This window comes from Echinops telfairi, unplaced genomic scaffold (assembly GCF_000313985.2).
Source record: "Echinops telfairi isolate 266 unplaced genomic scaffold, ASM31398v2 ScPeMD7_7475;HRSCAF=8513, whole genome shotgun sequence".
Taxonomy (NCBI): domain Eukaryota; kingdom Metazoa; phylum Chordata; class Mammalia; order Afrosoricida; family Tenrecidae; genus Echinops; species Echinops telfairi.
This window is the reverse complement of record NW_022111379.1, coordinates 13982036-13990596: the sequence shown is the minus strand read 5'-3', so window position 1 is coordinate 13990596 and position 8561 is coordinate 13982036. Positions and strand designations below refer to the sequence as shown.

Genomic DNA, 8561 nt, shown 5'->3' with positions numbered 1-8561 from the left:
AACAAGGTCCATGGGGAATATGGAAGAACCACGGTGCTGCTGGGTTGGCAAATGATCTCCCTGCTCAATCTTCCTACAGGGCTTCTAGAAGAGTCTCAAAGTCAGAAAGGGTTATGGGACAAAGGACATCAAGAGGAGGACTTTATGCGTCTCAGTTAAAGCCTCAGAAAGATCTCCGGCGTCTTCATATCTTGCACACAGGCAAAAGACCCTCTCGTCTCTCAAGTACATCCGTCACAGCCCCTCTCTATTAAACAATAGGGCTTTTAAGAATCCTAAGTGAATTGTCCCATAAAAACCTCACAAGACACTCAAGGTAAGCAGGGCTTCCTTTGATGAGATTTATGGTTATGGCTTTTGACTAATTGAGCGAACCACAATGTGATTTCAAGGAAACCCACACACCCGTAAATATACGTATATTGTCAGGAACCCCCCAGCTCAGCTGAAAAGGGACTGGGAGGGCAAAATGGAAAAAGGCCTTTCCTCTCAAACTTCTGCAGACAGAAAGCAAACTGAGAAAACCCCTCCACAGCAAACACTATTCTTTTTCTAACAGAAAGGGAATGAGGAGTCAGAAGTTGGAACCAAGAGCCCAGAGGACAGAGCCAAGAGTTAGGAAGAATCATTCCCAGGAACTAGGACCGAGCCTGAACGAAGACCCCGGCAATATGAAAGCCGCTGGGTTTCAGAACTGTTGTGGACCCGTGACTGCTGTGTACCTTCCTCCCCTCCGTTTGAATGGGAGTGTTCCTTGTGCTGGCCCTGTCACTGCCCCTCCCTACATGTCGGGTGTATATGAAGCTGTTGACTTGTCTCTTCAGATAACGAGCAGTGGTCCCCAAGGAGTTGTGCCTGAGGAATTGCATCTGTGTAATTGGGATGTGTGGTAGATATATAATCGTTTGTCAATTTGAGGACTAAGAGTGTAGGGGTGGAGTCTAGCTTGTCAACCAGATCATAGCCAATGAGGCCTCTGTGTGGGCATGGCCTTCTCCTGAGATTTCGGGGAAATCTGGTATTTCTTCCTGGGAGACAGCAGCTGACAAGACACATGGACCCACCCTAATGCAGAGACCCCTGCCAGCAATGAGATGTTTCCAATGTCACTGGATCCACAAGACTTTCCACCCACTGGCCTGATCATCCTGCATTTGGCATCATTGCATGTGTTGTGTGAGTCTGAAGAGGAGTTTATAGAGTGGTATTGGCCATATGGGCTACTATCGGACTAATGGACTTGATCTGGACTGGGATGGGCTGTTTTCTCAATATTCAATTGCTCTTGCCTATAAAGCTCTTTCTAGACACAAATGAGTGCCCTGGATTTGTTGCTCTAGTCTACCTGGACTAACATAGGCACCCAGCTCTAGCTCTGGGGGACAGCAAACCTAACTCCTCCAATTAAGTGCCTGGAGGCACCCTACTTCACAAATCAGCTTCCTGCCCCAAAGCACCCAGTTGGACTCACTGCTGTGGACCAGGAAGGACCCCTCTGCCTTGTGCCCCTCTGACTCTCGGTTCTACTGCTGCTGCTCTTCTGCCACTTCTCTTGTGTCTCAGGATCAAAAAGGTTCAATGCTCAGGGATCTATCTCTAGGGTATGAAGGATGCATCCCACTCCTATCTCTTTTTTTTTTTCCGGTCAGGAAGTTCAATTTATTGGTTGGGTACAGGTCAGGAAGGACACAGGGCTACGAAGGCCTTCATGAATGCAGGGCCTGCCACTTGTCCAAGGGGCCCTGGTTGGGGATGTGTTCGACTCCACGACCTTCTGGGATGAGGTGGTTCTCAGCCACCAGGTCCTCACACTCATCAGCCATACATTTGGTGGAGCCCCGCTTCTTAGAGATGTGAGTCTTCTGGCTCCCAGGGAACATGAACTTGTCCTTGCATAAAACCTCAGTCACACGCGCCTTGTTCTGAAGCTTGGTGCGGATGGACATGAACACTTGGCCGATGTGGACCTAGCCATGGTGGCTTGGGGTTCTCCCAAAGCACCTCAAATCTCAGTCAGGAATCTTGGTCCGGGACAGCGGAAAGTAGCCAGGCCAGAGACATCAAAGAGCAGCCAAGGGTTGTCTCCAAGGTTCCTTCGAGTGGCTTATACGTGCCAACCAGGCTGCATCCCTGACTCAGGAAGCTGTTATTAGCAGCCATTGCATGCCAGCCAGCCCCCACGGGAAAGAGGACAGTTGGCTCAACTGGCTGCCTCGCTCTTCTTTCTTGATGGTAGTACCACCCCACCCCCTTTCTGCTTCTGAGATGGCTCAGTTTTTTACTTGCAAGGATGACAAAATTGGCCAGTCCCCATACCAGAGTTTTAGGTTTTCACAATCACAATGAGCCTTGTTGGCACTCTTGACCGAATCATATCGTCCTAGCAGGATCTTCCCCCATCTTCTCGGACTCAGACCCCCCAGAAAAGTCCTTCGGTGGGAGTCACCAATGCTGTATCTCAAAAGCCCTACTGAGTACTCCACAGCACCACACTGGCACATAGTAGGTGCCATGGGGAGGCTAGTATGTCTGTACCTGGATGAATCGCATAGATATGACGTGGATCTGAATAAGCCAGTCACAAGAACGCATGCAATTAAAAAAATTATTCAAGTGAAGTTCAATCCCAGGCAAAATTAATTGATGGTAGAGAAATCGCAAGAAGGGTTACCTCAAGGGGGGTGGGGTGGGATATTACTGGGAAGGGGCTCCCGGACATTGTTTCATGTTTAGTCCAGGTTGCTGTCGAGCCGATTCATGACAACCCCATGTGCATCCGAGTCAAACTTTGCTCCACAGGGTTTTTCAAAAGACTGATTTACTTATTTTTCTGAAGTAGATCACCGGGCCTTTCTTCAAAGGGCTTCTGGGTGGGCTCGAACCTCCAACCTTTGAGTTAGAAGCTGAGCACATGAAATAGTTGCACCATCCAGGCTTCCGGGTGGGCGGCCTGCATAGCTGTAAACATTCATTGAAGCGTGCCCCTGCGATCAGGAGTCCCACCGTAGATGCTCGGTCTCAACAAAGAGAGGTTAGAAAATGTTAGTGTGTCTTCCCTTCAGGGAAAAGCGATCTTCAGACATTCCCAACTCTGGGCCTGGGGCCTTTTGATCACCCCTCCCTCTGCCCTGAGCAGCCTTCAGTAACTATACTCAAACGCTCTGCTGTGGGAGCTGGCTGGAACTGCAAGCCTAACTCCCCCTAGCCCCACTCCACCTCCTTCCCTCCCCTACTCCCCACCCAGCCCCAGTCACAAAAAGAGTCTGGGATGACAGGGGAGCTGTGAGTGTCTGAAATAAGTGGGCAGCCTTGGGAGATGGGTCTGGTTCCTGGAAGGAGGCAGGTAGGGAGCAGGCATGGAGGACGGCGGGCTGGGTCGAAATAAAGAGCTTGTTCTGCTCCGGCTGTGCTATGTGAGGAGCCGGAGCCCTGGCACCCTTCGGAGTTTCCGTTCTCTGCACTGCAGCTGTTGGTTACGTGTTTCATTCAACATGCTTTGCAGGAAGCAGCAAGCTCCACATTCCAACGTTTGTAGTCATTTTTCCCCCCCTCTCAGAGCTTTGGGGTTGGGATTAGAATGCTCTTCAACCACACTGTCCTCGGCTGGACTCCCAAGAGGAAGTGGGCGGGTCCCCTGAGGGTGAGAACACAGGCCCAAAGTCAGGGCCAGAAGGACAAAGAGGAGAGCTAACACAAGCACACCCGGAGAGAGGCCGGCTGAGCTGAGTCCAGGTGTGGTGGGGCTGGGAGTCTGGTGGGTGGCACGACACCCACCGCCCCCTGGGCATGGGATCTTTGGCGTGACAAGCGTGGTGAGGGACAGAGCAGAGTCAAGGTGGCACTTTGTCCTAATGGACTCACACTCGGCCCCCTGCTTTGGCCGAGGGGGCGAGTGACGGGGGCGCTCCACTTGTTGGGGCGGTGGTGGGGGGCAGGTGGTGACACATGTTTGTGTTTGGGGCACAGAGAGCTTCCCGGAGAAAACTACCACAGAGGTCCGTTGAGTTTCTACTACATGACCGGCCGGAGTGGGTGTTGGAACAGCACAGACCCCATCCTGTGCTTGTAACGAGACCAAAGAAACCAACACACAGAAACACACACACACGCACACACCCCCCCCCCCAAACTGATGCTGTCCAGGAGACCCAGCCCATGGTGACCCCAGGGTTCCAGAGTGCAAACCCGTTCCCCAGAGGGGTTTCCTGGCTGGAATCATTAAGGAAGCAGATTGTCAGGCCTTTCTTTTGCAGCTCCCCGCTGATCACAGGCACCTCTGAGGGAGCCTCTTCTTGCAGTAAGGTCTGTACACAAGGCCTGGAAGGTGTTCCCTGGGATAAAGGGGTGGGCCCGTTCGAAGACTGTGGCAGGCAGAGGGAGGAGTAGCCATGGGGAATGGTGCATCTAGGTCGATGGAGGGTGCAGTGTGGAGAGAGAGGGGGGCGAGGAGCAGAGGGCAGGCAGGGTCTGACTGTAGGCCAAGGAGGCCATGGACAGGAGCAGGCTCTCAGGGCTCTGCTGAAGCAGGCCTCTTCCCTGAGGCCAGGAAAAAGCCTAGCGCCTGGCCCAATGGAGGAGGGGCAGGAGGAGGAGGAGGAAGAAGAAGCAGAGGAGGAGGGGGAGGAGGTTCCCTCAGCAGCACCCACAGCCCAGTGTCACCCTTTCCCCAGAGCTCCTTAGAACGAAGCCCCGTGCTGAGTCTAAGTCTCCAACTAGCACTTCACAGATGACAAACTTTTGTTCCCCGTGGTAGACACAATCCTGAGTGCAGTCTGATCCCAAGATTTTCCACCCTCATCCCTGGATATGTTGAGTGCAAAACCCATGGTCTGCTACAGTCTATGGCAGCGCGGGGGTCCAGGGTGGCGGTCCTAGGGTTTAATTCAGGCTATTCATCAGTGTTAATCCAAAGGGAGATGGACTGAGTGGGTCTGACCCAATCGCTTGCACCCTGTTAAAAGCAGAGCATTTTCTCTGTCTTCTGGAAGAACGGCAGAAGACCGAAGAAGAATTGATGTGGTGCTGGTGAAGAATATCGACAGGGCCATGGACCAGCCAAAAGAACAAACAGGTCTGCCTTGGAAGAAGTTCCCCGAGAATGCGCCTCAGGGGCAAGGATGGTGAGACGCCATCTCCCGTACGTTGGCCGTGTTGACAGGAGGAAGCAGGCCCTGGGGAAGGGCATCATGCTTGGTCAAGTGGAGAGGCAGCCCCAAACAGGAAGGTCCTCCACAAGACGGGCTGACACAGCGGCTGCAACAATGGGCTCAAGCCTGGGAACACTTGGGAGGTTGCAGATTTGATTTGAGCCAAAGGGAGATTTGATGTGCCCTTGATGTGAGGATGGAGAAGGCCGTGGAGAACGGACTTCAGACAGCTGCTCCAGGACCCTGGCCTGAGCCTGCAAGGGAGGGGAACCTCAGTCCTGCAGTGGAGGAAGTGGGTTCTGCCACAACCCGGATGCACTTGGCCGAGAACGCTTCCCCAGAGCTTGCGGGAGGGAAGAAGAGACTGATTCTGGTGCTGTGTGTGAGACCCTAAAACAGGAAACCGGGTGGAGCCTACCTGGAGCGGAAAGGAAAGAATTGGTTTACATCACAATTTACTCAGTTGACTCAGCCATCCACAGGACAGGGTAGAACTGCCCCTGTGAATTTCTGCAGACGGCATGACTTAGGGGCTCAGTGTGGAGATGACCCTGCGGCGAAGCCCCTCCAGCAGGCTGACCGGGAGGTTTCCCCCGCCTGCATGGCCACCAACACACCCCAGGCTGCTGGCTGGGGCCAAGGACATTTTGGCTTCCCAGAGCGGAGGAAGGGGGCCTGCATCACACAGCCCCTGCGCTGTGGACAGCAACAGGAGTGGCGCCCTGATGGCCACCACCTCCCACTTCCTCACAGATGACCGATCTGACCTCTGTTCCAGCAGGAGGCCGGAGCTGGGGTCCCAGGCTCCTGAATGGGTCCCAGGAAGAAGCACCCGGTGGCTGGTTGGGAGGGGCGTTTCTGAATTTCCTATTTGTCTCCCTAAGGGTTTGCTGGGTTACTTGGCCAGGTGTCCCCTGGGAGTCCAGCGTGGATGTGAGGAACACGGCTCTGTTTCTGCTTTATTGATTAAAGAACCCCAACTTTCCTCCGTTCCCACATGCCGCCCTTTCTAAAGCGATTCTCTAATTCTTCCAACATGTTGCCTGCCGGGTTTTCCTGTCCATCTGTCCATCCGTCCCCTGGCGGGCCTGCCGTGAAGGGAAGCACAAAAAGCTTTGATTCAGATAGAACTGGGGGCCAGGATCTGCAACGGACCCTCTGAGAGAGTGAGGTGTCAGGTGGGTCACCCACAGAACCTCCGTTTCTTCCGAAGGGCTGTTTCTAAAATGCCAGGGGAGAGCAGATATGGGGTCTGAGAGACGAGAGGGGAGCCATTGTATTCCTTCCCACAGCACGAGAGAGCAACCTTAGAAACCAGAAAATCATTCTGCTCTGATGACAGGCAGGCTGGTGGGGCCTCCCCGCCACCCAGCAAAAAGCTTTAGTCAGCAAAGTTTGCTCCTGGGGTGCACTCTCCCAGAGCAACTTGCTCTCTCTGAATCCCTTCCTCCTTCCAGGCCCTCCCTCTGCATACCCCTGCCTTGGTAAGGGAGGGGAACAGCCCACCTTGGGGAGTGAATAGTGTGGAGCGGGTGTCTTCTGGCATCTCCAGGTGTTGTCTGGCTCGGGAATGAGGCAGGGTTAGGCTCGCTTCTCTGGCCTGCTTCTCTTGACTTTGTGTTGGGAGCTTTGGGTGTTTGGTTTTCATTTAAATCCTCTGAGAGACAGCGGGGCATCGGATGGAGTCACACTTGACCAAGTTTTCGAGCTGACCTCTGAGCTGAGCAGGCCCCCAGGGCAGTGTTTGGGGTTGTGGGGTGGGTTGTGGGCGTGTCTCTGTTGGAGGTGTGTGGGGTGAGGGTGTGGACCCCCGGGACAGGGAAGAAAAGGACGGGAGAGAGGGATGGTGGCCATGGTCTCGCTGACCCTCCCGCAGTGGAAGGCCTTCTGGAAGGAGGGCATCCCGGGGTCACTGCAAGTCCCTGGGGGTTGGGAGAAAGTTCCTCACAGGGCTGCCTTCCAGGGCAGAGGCTGGCAGGAAGCCAGGTGGGTGTCCTCCAAGTGGGGCCTGTGCTGGGCCGGACCCTCTGCAGCCTCCACCCTCCTCCCCCGGGGCTGCTGCAGGCTCCAAGCTGAGCCAAGCACAAAACAGACAGCCCTCTCTCTGCCTCTCTGTCCCCACCCCCCTCCTGACAGAGTCTGGCTTTCATCACCCATTAATCACCTCGGCTTCCCACAGCCTGTGTCTGTCTGTCCACACCCAACAGCTCCCCGGCCCCTGGGGCCACGGACAGACAGACCCACAGACAGATGGTCTCTGACTCGAGGAAGTTTAGGGTCACACGGTGGGGGTGGAGGTGCTGCTCCCGGCTCCAGGCAGGGGAGAGGCAAGCTGCCTGGACTCCTTAGGTCACTGCCCCCCTCCCTCCACTCGGGGCCTGGAGCTGTCAGGCCAGCCCCTGCACCCTGGCAGTGGACAGACGACAAGGGGCCATTAGCTGTCCTGTGCGCCAGGAAGGAAATGGGATGGAGGGCTGAGGAATTCTAATTAAGCTTCCCCAGCTGGCTGGCCCGCTGAAGGGTGAGAGCTGGCACCCCTGTCCCCCACCCCCTCCTGAGTTGGTGCCAGCCCGGGCCGGCCTGGCCGGCTGGATGCCCACCTGCCACTGTGGGAACCCTGGCCTTGGGTTGCCTTCAAAGGTCCTTGAGATTCTGGCTGATCCCTGCTGGTCCAGCCTGACCCCATCCCACCCCCACTGCCACCCCCACCCCCAACCCCCAGACTCCCACCTCTCTATTCAGATGCCTCTTATCCACAGCTTCCCTGCAAGAGGAGCGTGGCCTTTGGGACTGGAACACCATGTGGGGCGCCACCCCATTAAGCTGCCATGGTGCCTCGTCCCCAACCCTGGAGACCTGGTTACTGATCCGGTGTTGTCCTCACAGGCTGTGTGGCCTGGGATGAGTCACAACCCTCTCTGGGCTTTAGGTTCCTTAACTGCGGGCGACAATGGCAACCCTACCTGCTTCTTTCAGGGCTGCCCAGGAGTATTACTGATGCGAATACCTGCCATTTCTTTAGGAGCCCCGGTGTTGCAGTGGGTGCTATCCACAGGGCCCCAAACCACCGGCCACTCCGCAGGAGAAAGAGGAGTTCTAAGGTGACAGGCTCAGACTCCCACAGGGCAGGTCTGCTATGGGAGGGCCGCCGTGAGTTGGCATTGACTTGACGGCAGTGAGTTATTGTTTTCTGGCGGCGCAGTAGTGCCACGGTCAACGGCTAGCCCAACAGGTCAGGGGTTCAAATTCGTCAGCTGCTCTACCGGAAAGGGATGTGGCTTTCAGATGATCACCTTGAAACTCCATGGGGGCTGTTAAACCCTCCTCCTTGACTCGATGGCACCTGATAGCAAAAACACTTATTTGGTGTCAAACAATATGTAAATAAAAGCAAAACCTGTTGCCACTGAGTTG

General features: G+C 54.9%; 1 long non-coding RNA gene and 1 other non-coding gene across 2 annotated transcripts; one reads left to right on the top strand and one right to left on the bottom strand.

The window, feature by feature from the left end:
• Positions 1-2076: 2076 nt before the first annotated feature.
• LOC115867955 lies at positions 2077-2214 on the bottom strand. The gene has a single exon (XR_004045350.1). It is a non-coding gene; the product is annotated as a small nucleolar RNA SNORA70 (small nucleolar RNA).
• Positions 2215-3673: 1459 nt separating this feature from the next.
• LOC123521197 lies at positions 3674-6139 on the top strand. The gene is made up of 2 exons (XR_006679667.1): positions 3674-3732; positions 4965-6139. It is a non-coding gene; the product is annotated as an uncharacterized LOC123521197 (long non-coding RNA).
• The last annotated feature ends 2422 nt before the right edge of the window (positions 6140-8561 follow it).